At 32.3% G+C, this 15,607-nt stretch overlaps 1 long non-coding RNA gene across 1 annotated transcript; it reads left to right on the top strand.

Moving 5' to 3' along the window:
• On the top strand, nt 1-1,962 carry LOC134690987 (uncharacterized). Its single transcript, XR_010102071.1, has 3 exons — nt 1-115; nt 290-428; nt 1,878-1,962. It is a non-coding gene; the product is annotated as an uncharacterized LOC134690987 (long non-coding RNA).
• The last annotated feature ends 13,645 nt before the right edge of the window (nt 1,963-15,607 follow it).

The raw sequence follows: 15,607 nt of genomic DNA, 5'->3' as shown, positions 1-15,607 counted from the left end.
GATTGTTTGGGCAGTGAAGATAGATTGCTCAATTGCTCCTACGATTCTTACACCGGAGATTGTGGACATCAACATGATATTGGTGTCTATTGTTCCTTTGAATGTCCAAAATCAGGTAAGAGTAAATTATTAAACTTTAGATAAACAATGTTCGTTAACAGATTTCAGTAAGATTTGAATTATATACATGTACATGGTAACACAAAAGTCAATTCAAACAATTCTTAAATCTTGAATATAAAAGAAATGATATTACCTTATTTGTCACTGATAATTTCTCAATTTACAGGCACTTTGCGTCTTCTTGAAGGTTCAAATAAAAATGAAGGACGACTCGAGGTGTATATCCAAGATACATGGGGAACTGTTTGTGTCAATAATTTTGACACTATTGATGCTACAATAGCATGTCAACAACTTGGATATTGGTATGTTCTTGTATGAAAGCGTTATGCAATTCACAAATATCTTGGTAGCATACCAAATACAATGTATGTTAGCTTTATCTAAATAAAAACCTGTAGTTTTGATTGGCGTTTAGCCATATCAATGCATGCTTATATTCAATCCTATCTCACAATAAAATTATTCCCAGGACAAGTCAACGTTACAACAATGCGAACAGAACAAACGAAAAATAAGGTATGCACATCATAGACAATTCATGGTTGAACTGCATAACAATGTTATGATAACCAGGGACAAGATTTGAATGCTTCTTTTACTAATTTTATAGGAATGTGAAAGCGTTAATCGCACTTCGTTCAACGATTTTACCATCCTATACAATTACAAAAACATGCATTCATTTCTTAAATTAGGGACATATAAAGGCTTTCCATTTTTTGTAAATATACCTATAGGTATCTATAAGTTTGAATTGCATAAAAAGTAATATATGTATATTCGACAAGCATCAAAGAAAAAAAAATATACATTGTACTAAATTTTAAGATACGATTTATTGGTTGTCTGGTTTCTAAATTTATTGTCTCTTTTCCAAACTGTGCGATTTTCATTGATTGTCCGTTTTTGTTCATATTTAAAAAAAAAATACTATGGGTATATATATCATTGCCTAGAATACAAAATAGCGTCAAACATTTCAATGTGGAATATAGAAAGCGAGATAATGTAGAAAGGTTTTCTTATTAAAATTCCGGGAACTTCTGTGGTATAGTTTTGTACTTTTGAAGTTTTTGTTTGTTAAAACTAAGGAAACATGTAAGGGAAAACGTGTCAAAAGAATACAAAACCAGTTATGTATTCAATAGGACAAAATGTTGATGCAATAACTCATGTTGAATAAGTACCTTTTAAGAGACCATCAGCGTTATGCCAGTAATGGAAAATTATTAAAATGGCAATGAAACAACAATTTAAAAGGACGACTACCATAGTGACTCGACATAATATCGACAACACTTAACTGTACTCGGCATTGGCCTCGACTTTACTTAACACGTCTGATTCAGTAGTTGCTGATCTTTGTGCAGTCTGAAGTATTCTCGACGAAGGCTTGGCCAGCCTTCACTTGTCTAGACGCAGTCTTGACCTTTAAACTTAGTCTTAAACTGGGTTGAGCTAGCCCATCTATCTCAATTATATACTGATCTAACAAAATTGCAGGGAATGTGGTAGTTTGGTTCATTACTGACAAATTAAATCATTTAATTAATAAGTAAATTTTCAGTCTTGATTAAACCAGAGAGTCATCTGTACTTATTTCTATTACTTTTTCAAATCAATTTGAAGTTTCACTAAACTCTACATCTATTTCAATTATACATTATTCAAATGGAATGCCAGATTGTTAGATAGTATACACCTAATGTATGATTGTGAGGGTAATAGTAATCGGGTTGTTACTATTATAGTTCTGGAAACGCTGTGCTGCCAAATTTGGTAAATGACGGAACTGGTACTATCTGGTTGGCTGGCCTTCTTTGTTCTGGTATTGAAAGCAAATTAGTGAACTGTCGACAACTTGATTCCGTTATTCGGAACTGCAGATCATACCATGATGTCGGAGTCAGTTGCTCTTTAAATTGTCCATCTGCAGGCAAGTTTTTACATGAACGTTTATGATGAGGTTAACCTATATACATAATTTATTTCAAACAAAGACAAGACCCTTTCGATATTGATTCAAAAGAAACAAGTATCTAAGGTTTAATTCGACTTAGTAATGGCTATCGCTTGATATCAATTTAAGTTTATAAATTTAATATTATTATACACCACCCTTCTGTGAGTTTATTCCTTCTATTTAAATTAATTAACGAGATAGACTTTAAACAGATATTGCAACAGTAATACAATCAATGGATGTCCATACAGCTTCAAATTCAAATAAGTCTCTATTGTAATTTAAAATAAACAACTCATATTGTAGTCTTTTTTCGACTATTTTCAATAAAATTATACCCCACGAAATGATATTGTTTTCTTTGTCAACTAAAATAGTTATCCTCTAACTTAAAAACCGTGATCTGTTTTCCGTCTTGTTCGTCTCGGAATAAAGCAATAAAAAGGAAATGTTTAGGTGCAAAATGTGAGTGTTTTCCCTTTTCATCTGAAAAATAACCTGTCAATATACATGATATATTCCGTAATCCAGACTAATGACTCCCTTTGACCGGTAGATAGAGAAGTATAAACTGGTGGTCATCAAAACCTTTGATATAACCTTTACAGTCCTATAAGTGGCTTGAACAGATACTACAATTATCATGTATTTAAATTTTTAGGTATATTTAAATTAAATATGAACCTTCTGAAAATGCAATTCAAATTTTCATTAACACTTATTTCATCACTTTCAGCGTCTTCCTTCCCACGGCCGACACTAGGCTAACCGAGAGATAGGTCGGTTAATCTATATTGAGTATGCGGCTATTTGGGCGATTGGTGTGTTAATCGTGTTGGTTATATGTCTGTTAAGAGTAAAACGCACAATTTAAATGTTAAAATTTATTAAATATACAGATGTTAGGTACATTAAAGAATCAAGTAAAAAAAGAAAAGTGTCTGACAAAATGGTATCTATAAAACAACATTTTCCAACTGTAAAAACAATTCATAGTCTACTCAGTTTTCAGTAAAACTAAAAGGCGTCGCGCAAGTATTTAGTATTTATGCTTATACGCTTAGAAATTTTTGTAATAAAAGGCGAAACAAACAATTTTAGATATCATTTACAGGACACAAAATCGTACTTTGGTTCATAAATATAAATTGACATTAGTAAATATTTCATAATTGTAATATAACGTGAGTAATACCACGTTTTTGTGAACATTGTGGTAATAAAGTCTGTTAATGGGTTGGACAATTGAAATTGTGCCAGTTAAGAGTTATTTAGCCATGACAATAGTTGTGCTTCCTTTATATTTTCCCTTTGAAAAAGTTAAGAATTAGATGCTCTTGAGTAAAAAAAAAATGACAATACGCTGCAACAGTATCCTTCTAGTAAGAGCATTTTTTTTTTGCTTCCTTTGCATTTTATTAAAGGGTGTGTCACTTCAATATATCGTGATATGGATTGCCTGCTGGAATATGCATGGATCTATCATTAACGTTTTCTTCAGCCTTAAATTTTGTGTCTGTTCAAAGAAGAACGTTCTCAAATCCGTCCGGAAGTGTCTTTCAAATACAACACGGGGTACATATAACGTGTTGTCGTTCTCATATGCACATGATATTTGTCACTGAACGTTTAACCCTAAATCGTCAGCATCATCCAATTGATTCTGTTCTTCTATTACTAAATCATCTTTTGTTTACAAATCAGTCTAAAGACGTAAATGGAAAGGAGCGAATGCAGCTACATTTGGTTATCTTAAGTTTTAATTCATTTTATTCCGTTTAGTTCCTTTCTACATAAATGCAGAGGGAAACTGCAGTTGTCCGCATGTAAACTTTTAGCATTTATTACCAATATGAGTACATAGCAATCCGTTACTGTTTCAACACCCAGGGTTTTTCATGTCTTTATTCTTAAACAGTTATTATTTTTTCTATCTTTTTTAGTAATGCATCACCTCCTACTGTCCTTATCTATTATTCTATATTCTGTGTCTCCATCCAGATTTTCGTGTATACCATGAAGGCCCCGATTGGGGTGTTGTTTATTTCTGTATTCTTTAAATTGTCTGTTACTTTTCTCTACATTTTATTTATCTTACTCATTATTCTTTCTTTATTCTTTAAATTCTAGCATCCCAACATATTTTACTTACTGATGTTTAGTTACATTACGACGTTTATCTCTGATTTATATACTGCTTACCAATGTAGATACAAGTTAGTGTCATTCATGACAACCTAAACAGAATCCACATGATATATGAGACCATTCTTTGATGAAATCAATATGTATAGATTATAGCATGCCCTTTTCTATATTAGCCCTGGTATCATCCCGAGGGTCGATTTTGGGTCGAGGGATGATACCAGGGCAAATAAGAAAATACATGTTATTTTCTTTAAGCTATTTATCACTTATTTAAGTTTTGCAGAAAAGAGGGAAAAAAAGTTCAATTATAACAATTTAATGAAACATGAGAGGTAAATTTTCAAAATTTTCAAAAAAGTCATATCACATTTTCAAATTTAGATTTTATCATTTACTCCATAGAAATTTATTGTCACATTTCCACTTATTTCGGAATATGGCATTTGTTAACAAAGTCTGCCTTATCGTCCTCCTCAAATGCGATGAAACGAGCACCGTCATTGTTCGCCATTGTCGTTAAGGACGCAATGACGTCACGTTATTTGGAATCAGGGCACAATAGACGATAGACCTTATCGCTATTTGTCCGCCATTACTGGATATCACACATGTTCCCGTAAAATGTTGACGTAATAATGGAAAAGTGATTGTTGTATGCGTCAAAAGTTCAAGCGGTCGGTTCAGCTGGGATTAGCGATAAGGTGTATATATAACCAATATACTCTTTTTTGCTCCAGGCAATTTTGAGGTTATTGCGTATCCGTAACAAATATGTGATAATATATAAATAACACATAGCTGAGAGGGTGATAGAGCAGGGAAAACATTGTCAACCGCGGTGAAGCCAATGTTTTTTCAAGGGTTACAGATCAGCTCAATCACTCTCAGCTATGTGATATTTAATTTATTATACTGAATGTCCTATCATCATTTTCTTTAACAGATGAGTTGTATTCTAAAGTATTTTCTATGTAGTCCAGGGGCGTACAGATGGGTGCACTCCTAACCTGTACAGTAAGTTAACTTGATAACCAGTCATTTGGACTGGTCAAAGTTAACCTGTGACCGAATATAGGACTGCTCTGACCAGTCCTAGGACCAAAATCTAGTTAACTTGAAAAGCGGACTTGGTCCTAGGACTGTTTTTATGTCTGCCAAAAAGTTAACTTGGAAACAGGTCCGCTATTGATATAAGTTTACTTCAAACCAGTTCTGTCATAAGTTAACATTAGTTAACATCGGAACCAGTCCTGTCATAAAGTTAACATAAGTTAACTTGGAAACCGGTCCTGCCACAAGTTAACTTCTGCTTGGACAAATCCGATCAAAACCAGACCTGTTCCCAAGTTTACTTTTGACTGGTCTGCTCTACACTAAGTTAACTTGTAACCAGGACCGCTCTTCGTTGATTTAAAAAAAAAAATAATATCTTTTTTTCGTAGTATAAACATCGAAAATAAAGTAATTTGAAAATTAATACTTCCGTTTTATGAACAGGATTAAATACAAACATTTGAAAATAAGTACGCACAGAACGTAACACAAATTTATCTGTGATCTGACAATCTATCAATTATAAAAACGATCTCGGTTACAATGATAACAGGCACTGAATATATATATATTCCGAGATCAAAATCAATCATATTATGTATATTTTTGAAAAGAAGTATATTTGATGTTAGGTGTATATACGTCCTTGTTAGTTATACATCCTTGAACTATGCAGCCACAATCAGCAATAGTTTAATTCATTTAATTAATGACTGCAAATTTTTGCTCGCCTAAATTAAGGGTGCCAGCATGTCCTCTTTTTACTCAAAATACTGATACATAACAAAATTTCAGTAGTTTTGATGCCTCCAGTTGACCTGTACAACAAAATAATTTGACCGCATCCACCAAAACTGACCATATATGCACTTTAATTTGTAAATATATATACCCGCATAGTAAATCAGCCATATTTTTTTATGTCAGGATTCAATGTATAATACAATCATGAAAATGGACAGCAAAATTGTAATATAATAACAAAAAAGTTTTGTTCGCATAAATTTAGGATACCAACATGTCCTCATTTTATTCAAAATATTGATACATAACAAAATTTCAGTAGTTTTGATACCTCCAGCTGACGTGTACAACAAAATTATTTGACCACAATACCAACACTGACCATATGTGAACTTTAAATTGTAAATCTATATACCAGCATAGTAAATCAGCCTTATTTTTAATGTCAGGATTCAACGTATAAAACAATCATGACAATGGACAGCAATATTGCAATATAATAACAACACATTTTTGTTCGCCTAAATTAAGGGTGCCAGCAAGTACTCGTTTTACTTAAAATACTGATACGTAACAACATTTTATTAGTTTTGATGCCTCCAGTTGACTTGTACAACAAAATTATTTGACCGCATCCACCAAAACTGACCATATATGCACTTTAATTTGTAAATCTATATACCCGCATAGTTAATCAGCCATATTTTTTATGCCAGAATCAATGTAAAATACAATCATGACAATGGACAGCAAAATTTCAATATAATAACAACAAATTTTTGTTTGCATAAAGTTAGGATACCAGCATGTCGTCATTTTATTCAAAATATTGATACGTAACAAAATTTCAGTAGTTTTCATACCTCCAGCTGACTTGTACAACAAAATTGTTTGACCGCATCCACCAAAACTGACCATATGTGAGCTTTGAATTGTAAATCTATATACCAGCATAGTAAATCAGCCTTATTTTTAATGTCAGGATTCAATGTATAATACAATCATTACAATGGACAGCAATATTGCAATTTAATAACAACAAATTTTTGTTCGCATAAATTTAGGATACCAGCGTGTCCTCCTTTTATTCAAAATATTGATACGTAACAAAATGTCAGTAGTTTTAATACCTCATGCTGACTTGGAAAACAAACTATTTGACCAAAACTGATCATATGTGCACTTTTATTTGCAAATCTATATACCCGCATACCATTGTACCGAGCGCCTTAATGTCTTCTCCTGGCGCTCTTGTTCACATTTTAGTAGGACCGTAAATGTACACGTAATCAATAATATTGGAAAACTATTAATGCAAAAAATATTCTGAATAAATTTAGAATGTCAGAATTGCATCTCTTTATTCATAATAACAGTCACATCATATATAGGAGTTCATGATGGTATGCGTGTAAAACAAAACTATTATGCCACATCATCAAAGTGTGTACCAACACTGACATGTCTGAATTCCTTTGTACTATTAACAATGATTTAATAAAAAAAAGTATACGAGGTTCTCTTCTTGGAATCTATTATGTCGGTTGATTGATTTTGTTTATAGTTAAACGTCAAGTGGCAACTATTTCATTAAAGTGCGCATTGAGTATAATTTTAGGACGTCCCATATAAATATCGGCAATGACAAATCTCTCGATAAATCTGACGAATTTGACGAGATTGTTGATAGTTTTACCACACCGTATGCTTACGGACATTGAACAATTTCTGTTAGAATATTCTGCTTGAAATAGAATAGAAAATCCAATGCAAACAAGTTGAATATCAATGAAATATCCATGCAAGTATGAATTTATGCATAAAGTAAAATTTAGGAAGGGACAGGCAAACAACGGGGAACGAAGTAACGTAGACAATGTTGCCGATATCCCGTGATATAAGAATATTGTTCCGATGCGTTGGATAACCTTTCTATCCGCCTTCTAATAAAACAAACTCTGTGTGATCGTATAGCCATTTTTTATTTATATAAGAATACATGTATATCAAATAAAAGAGAGCAGTTGTATAATATCTAGTAGAGTCTAGCGAGTAAATAATAAATGATATCTGTGGAAAAACAATGCGAAAGTTGTTTACATATTTTAATGGAAGCTCAAGTCTGATATGAAAACTCTTATAACGATAATCTGTCATAAGCAGACCTATCCTCAGGTCTGGTTAATAGCAGACTTGTCCACAGGTCTGGTCAAAAGCAGACCTGTCCACAGGTCTTGTCAGGAGCAGACCTGTCCACAGGTCTGGTCTGAGGCAGACCTGTCCTCAGGACTGGTCAAAAGCAGACTTGTCCACAGGTCTGGTCTGGGGAGGACTGGTCAAAAGCAGACTTGTCCACAGGTCTGGTCTGGGGAGGACTGGTCAAAAGCAGACTTGTCCACAGGTCTGGTCTGGAGCAGACTTGTCGATAGGTCTGCAGCAGTCCTAAAAAAGCAGAAGGTCTGGTCCACCAACGACGAAGTTAACTTGCTTGACTGCTTAAAAATTCTCAAGTTAACTTAGAAAGCAGTCAACAAGTTAACTCTAAGTTAACTTTTGTCAAGGTTAGGACCGCACCCATCTGTATCTAGAAAGAAACGATGTGCAAGGAACTACCGGCGTGCGGAGTGAGGCGAAACATTTTTTGGACCCTTTTATGCAAAAAAATGTTGTTTTTTTCGGTTGTCGGTCATAGGACGGTTAAAAGAGGAGCTATATGTAGATAGGACTTATAAAAAAATTATGAATGTAAAACTATTAATAAATATTCTGAGTAATACTTAAACAACACATTTTTGTGAAACAGAATTTACTCAAAATCGTCCAAAATCTGCTTTTCGGGTCTGGGCAGAAACAAACTTCTCTATTACTTTAATTGTCAATATTCACACTGAAACTCAGATGAATATGCAATAATGCTAGTACCTGCCGTTGTTCATTGTTGGTCGTACATTTGTTTTCAACATACGTAGTACACTGATAGATCTCCATGGTAGCACTCGCGAACTGTTATAAACCAGCGTACGTGTTCGGCATCGAGCGACCTCCCGATTGGAATTCGTCAAAATTACATGCCAGGTCAGTTTCGTATGTCTCAGACAATGTTGAGATTTGTTCGTTTGTTATATTTCTTACAACACGATGAAGCAGATATTGCGGAAAGAAGCGATTTTCTGATAATACTAGAAGCGACTCCACTCTCCAGTTCCCTTATCATATGGTTTATGAACGCTAAAAATAATGAGACTTTCCAATACTGTTTTGGCGTGTTTGCAGTGTGATTGTCGACCACATCGCCTCGGCATATTTTCCACGATATCGAAGGGTTCTTATAATTATAATGCCGATTGGTACATCACATTCCAAACTGATGAACCGTACACTGTAAAATGTGCTCCAAAAACTACATGTCTTAGACTGAGTATTACAAATTCAAATCTTGTAAAAGATACAAGTTACTGTCCGATTTTGTCATAATCTCCAATAAAACTTTTATTTTCAAACCAAATGCCATTATTTGATGATATTTCATTTATTAAGAAAGTGACAACATAAGTGTTTCCTTTAACATTTAATCTATAAATTGTTTGCTTGCCGAATCGATGTGCACGCAACTGCGTGTTAGCGTATAGGGAGCTACGCGTCTGTTCTGTCACGTACTTAATAGCGTAACGGGTATTTGAAAAATCATCAGAAGTGAAGTAAATAGACAATAGTAGTGCATTGACTTGATATATCAACGATACAAGGATTCGGCTCGAAACGGGAAAAAAGCTCTGCTATCAAGAAAAAAGTTATTTTCAATTGTTGTTATTTTGTTATTGTTATTTATTTTATATAAATTTTGGGTAAATATCCCTTTCAAAAGGCCTCATATCTGGCTGAGAAATATACATCACAATGAACATGATGAAATGCACATCTCCTGTTGAAACCAATGGATGGTGAACGAATGCGTAATATATCAACAATAAGCATAACACATAATGATTTATAGGTTTTAAAGTAAAAATATTAACAAGTGAAATACGTTTTTTTTCAAAAATTGTAAAAGAAATAAGTCCAAGTCGTTCCACGCTTCGTTGTAAAGAACTTTACGCATTGTCTATAAAATATCTTGATGTACATTCAATTCATTGTCGTTTAAAGTGCCAATTTTTGATAGGTCTAGCCGAGAGGTTGACATTCCAAAAAACTGTCACCCGCTCAGCCATGTGATAGAGTAAATTAACACCCTCGTATTAGCCAATCAAAGTATGGCATTTTAACATGAAGTATAATAATACTTTAATATTACACTTTTTTTATATCAGTTTCCAAAATTCATTGCCTAAATTGTTCATTGTTCATGTCAGTGTTTCCTTATATATTATGTTTCATTGCTCATGTGTTGTTTCCGAATATTTTAGCCACTCGTCTTGAGCCTACCCATTTGACCCGATAACACTCCATACAGCAATAAAATTATACTTTTATTGCCATTCATAACTCTTAACCTATTCAGTGATTGTCAAGTTTGGTTCAAAATTCTGAAGTGTAGGACGAATCATTCAGTTTTGTTTTAAAAGAAGGATGTTTTGTGATTTATATTTACTGTTGACATTAGCTGTTATATGTTTTGTTATAATAAATAATTATTTACTTTATGCGATGTATTATGATTAACCATGCGAGATTCTTTTCTGCGAACTTTTCAGTTGAATGTGTGATTTTAATATTACAATGCACTACGCGGACCTCAAAGGATTTTAAATAAAAAAAAGAGTCATAGCCCACTGAACATAAAAGCTCGCTTTACACATGTTTTTCATCCTTGTACAAATACAGCTGATATTTAAAGACACTAAACGTTTTTTTTTCTATAAATCTGTTAGTTTTGATATATAATAAATGACTTGTCATGATTTTTTGAATAATTTGAAGTATTATGTCCAATTAGATCAACACACAAAAACCATTACTGTACTCAACATGCAAAAGTTACAACTGTTAAAAAAATTCTTTAATTATTAATAATTTTCAAAAATAAAACCAACTGGAGAAGGTTTGGAGAAATGAAGCCGTAATTCAAGTTGAAATGTAGCAGTTCATAAAAATACTTGAAAGCAAGAACATTTATTAATTAATTGCAGAAATAAATTCTCAGTAATATATAAAATGTTTTTTTTTTATATAGAATCGCTAATAACATTTGATAAATGTTTACATGATATTGAAATTTAGGAGAAAAATATGTCAAAGAAACAACAACCCGACCAAGAAATAACGGACGTCGCACTACACTCGGCATCAAATAAATGACCTAAATTAAACAAAAAAAAAAACATACAAGACTAACAAGGGCCAGATGTATAATTAATGTGTAATTACACACACTATTATCTATTGTTCTTCTAGTTAATGGTGGCTGGAGTACATGGTCTCAATGGAGCGGCTGCTTCTGTGGAATTCAACAATTTCGAACAAGAGATTGCAAAAATCCGGCACCTTTATATGGAGGACGATTTTGCGAAGAGCATTCCGCAGAAAAAAAAGAATGTAGTTCTAACTGTTATTCGAGTAAGTATCAATAATTAACTCGCTTGTTTGAAACATTTTAAAAAACATTGAAGGAATGCCACTTTTTTTATTTCACGTTTCTTAAAAAATCCGAGACAATGCTAACTATTTACAGTTTAATAAAATTTGGTCGACATAATCTCCCTGCAAAATGAAACACAATGTCGTTTTAAAAAATAGGGGTCCATGCTCTCGTTTTAAAATTAAATCAGTTTGAATGACAAAAATCAGTCGAAAAATGCATTTTCCCCGATATGTCATAGGTTGACGTCGCTAAAATAACATTTTACGTTAACAACGTCAATACCTCTCCTGTAACTGTATCGTATGCCCTTAAGCGTAAAAAGGCTAAAAAACGATTGCTGTTAAAAATATTTCTTTTTCATTGCTAGTAGTAGGAGCACAATTTAAGTTATACGAAACAAATCAACTGCACATTCATTATCGAATTTACTTTTTTAGGATAATTGTTTTGGCCTCTATTTAACTTCATTTCTGCTAAAAAAATGTTAATTATCATTTCAAACATCCGTAGCCTAAAAGTAATACGGAAGGAATATTAAACATACCCAATAAAATGGTCTGTTAAGACTGTACTTCGACATCAAACTTACCGAAGTCATTTGATGATAGACAGTTTACCACAAAGTGTTTTCACGGTATTGCATCTCGCGTTTTTACGATTTTGTTTGGTGTCATTAAGATCTGAGTGTTTGTGTAGGTTTGTACATAAATATCCTAGCTTTCCTGGATAGACTGTTTTCTTACTCACTTCGCTGGTATTTAGTCATTTTGTATTTTTTCATTATATTAAAGTCATAAGAAACCTCAAATCCAAAAAAAATAATGCATATGTTTTTTATAACTCAATCGATAGTTTTCATTGTAAAACTTATGTACATATACTTTTTTCTGAAGAAAATTCTTTAATTTATTCATATTTAGAAGAAGTTTACTTTATTTGAATTGCTTCCTTCCAGCAAGCAATTCCCCCGATATATTTTCCGTATGCAAGGTGACCTCAGTGTGACCCATCTCGTAAAAATCCGGTGACCACAATACGCATGGATGTCCTTAAAATAAACTATTATCTGAAATTACATGTTAAACACGTGCTCAATTGCCACGCTTTTTTGTTTATTTTTCGTCAATTGTTGACAAACAGGTGACAATCGTTAAACTTCGGCTTCAAAACACGAACTTTAATTACCTGCCATATTTTCACAACAACACTGACCGATTGAAAAAAAATTGACAATTATACGAAGTTTACACGAAAAAAATGATAAATTCGAGCACAGAAGACTAGGTTTATGATGTTTGTATGCATTGGTTTGAGAATTGGAAGAACATTATTTTTCACCGGTCACTCGTTTCTTATGACTTTAACCAATTTATATAAAATTTTGAATTCACTGATCAACACACTGAACCAATTATTTTAGAATTTTTTTCTCCTCCTTTTCTACTGTTTTAGATATATTCTATATTTATTTGTTATGAAAATTGAATTATCTAAATAATGATGTCAGTACAATGCTTTTATATATATATAGTTTTTTTTTAAAATAAATTGTAGTATAGTGATACTATGGTTATTTAATATTTACCTAACTATGTATGTATACTGACGCATACAAGCTTTAATTCCTATACGAGCTTTTTAATAGAATTATTTATAACGGAGAGGTATACGATTTAATAGCTTTCAAATAATCATCATACATATGAAAGTATTTACTTTGCTTAACGTAATTATTGTTTTTTGCTGGTTTGTTTTGTTACTTTACTTTACTGTACGTTAATCATATTTAATCATTTAGTTTGTAACAACACTTATACATATACATAAATGTATATTGAAAGAGAGAGCTTTAGTATTAAGTAGTAATTATATCTGTTTTATTGTACTTTGTTAACCATTTTCTTGCAATGATCTTAAGTAATATTTGAAAAAAAAACGCACATTTCTTTGTCATATGATTCATTATACAAGTTAACATTGTCACCTGGAATACGGCTATACAATTGATAAAGAGCAACAAAACGCATTTCATATTCCCTCAATATTCAAACTATTATCTTTTCAAGATAGACACGTGTACAAACAATTAAACTTTTATTAAAATATTTCAATTATTCCACTTTGCTTCATGCATGTCTCCCAAATATATCTTTTAATTTATTTAATTGTTTTCTTTACAAATTTTTGCATGAATGGTCGGCCTAGTTATCTAAAGTTAGGTTTACAGTACAGACCAAGAGCCAATTCACTGGAGACCTTCAGGAGGATCACAAGCACCATCTTTATCGATTTCTTTGCTAGATGTAAACAATTCTCCATCTGTACATTGAAGACCATATTAGCTTGGATATATATATGGGTTCATTAAGCTGGTTCTCGACTGACTACTACACTCATATTAATATGTATTTACATGCAGAGTATATATGGTAAGGAAAGCTAACATATATTTAACAACGTAAATTAAGTAGAAAAACAAAAATTGGTTAAAAGGATCAGTATTTTTTTTTTAACTTTCTGTTTCATCGTCCTTATTATTTAAATTGAATACCAAAACGAATAGAAACTTATATATACGAAACACTTATTTAGTTAGCCAACGTCTCAATTCAGAAGATGCGTTACAAAAAAGTGGACAATTCACATTTTTTTCTTTAAACAGGGACTACACATAAACATTTGAAACTGTATAGTGAGTTGCCAACAGTTGTCATTGTAAATGGTATGCATGGATTGATGTATCAATTGTTTACATAAGTAATTCAATACAATTAAATTTAAATCATCAAACGAAGATAATAATTAAGATCAACTACATCACTTTTCAGTGTATTTCACGTGTTTCAATTAACAGTGTTCTGTACTATTTAGTTTGGTACCAACGACCAATGATTCAAAGACAAATCTGGAAAGAAACTCATTGTACAATTTTTGAGAGCGCACAAGTCTTATTGATCGGTATAGACCAGTAAAGGACAGAGAAAGTTGACTTAAAAGTTCTGGGTTAAACATGTTTTTGAGATCTTCATCATGTACATATACTATTTTTATGATTAAAGAATTTGTAGTATATTAACATGATGAAGATCTCAAAAACATGTTTAACCCCGACGCATTTTAGCGCCCTTCCCAAGTCAGAAGCCTCTGGCATTTGTTCGAATTGTATTATTTTTAATATTATTTTCTTGTGTATATTTGTAGTTTATTATGTCGTCCATTATCACTGAAATAGTATCAATATTTTTTAAGGGGCCAGTAGAAGGACACCTCCAAGTGCGGGAGTTTTTCGCTGCATTGAAGATCTTTTGATGACCTTCTGCTGTTGTTTGTTCTATGGTAGGATTGTTGTCTCTTTGACACATTCTCAATTTCCATTTCAATTTTCAATTTTAAAACAGTTCCATAAAATATAATATCAAGTTCCCATCATCTTTGACTGACAGATTTATATATGGGCAAGTTATGATATACACACACCATACAGATGGAGTTGTGAAGACATATCTGTATATTGATCTTTTAAGGTGAACTAAAACATTATTCTACATTATATTGTCATGCTGTTTAAATAACACAAGAAAATAAATGCATTAATAAATAAACTTTTTTCAAGGTAGCACTGCTAAACTATATTGCAAAAGTTCATGAATTAAAAGATTAAATCAACTACGGTCAAGATATACAATACAAATACCAGCTGGAATTATTCTATAAACTAAGCTACATCAAATTTTCATAAAATATGCCTCAGGCAACATATGCAAGAACGTACTGGAGTGTTTTTATGTTTTTATTGCTCCCGCCTTGGTGACGGAGAAAGTAACACGGGTAACCCTTGTAAAATACCAATTGATTAAAAGCAAACATATTGAATCCATTATCTTGCTATATGGTATGGTTGTGTTTGTTCCTACTCATGAGCTTGTTTGGCAGTGTTTGTCGATTTTTGGTTGTCTTTTTCTGTTGTATTTCAACATTTTTTTACGATACAT

This window comes from Mytilus trossulus, chromosome 11, assembly GCF_036588685.1.
Source record: "Mytilus trossulus isolate FHL-02 chromosome 11, PNRI_Mtr1.1.1.hap1, whole genome shotgun sequence".
Classification (NCBI taxonomy): Eukaryota; Metazoa; Mollusca; class Bivalvia; order Mytilida; family Mytilidae; genus Mytilus; species Mytilus trossulus.
This window is presented reverse-complemented; position numbering and strand designations above follow the sequence as displayed.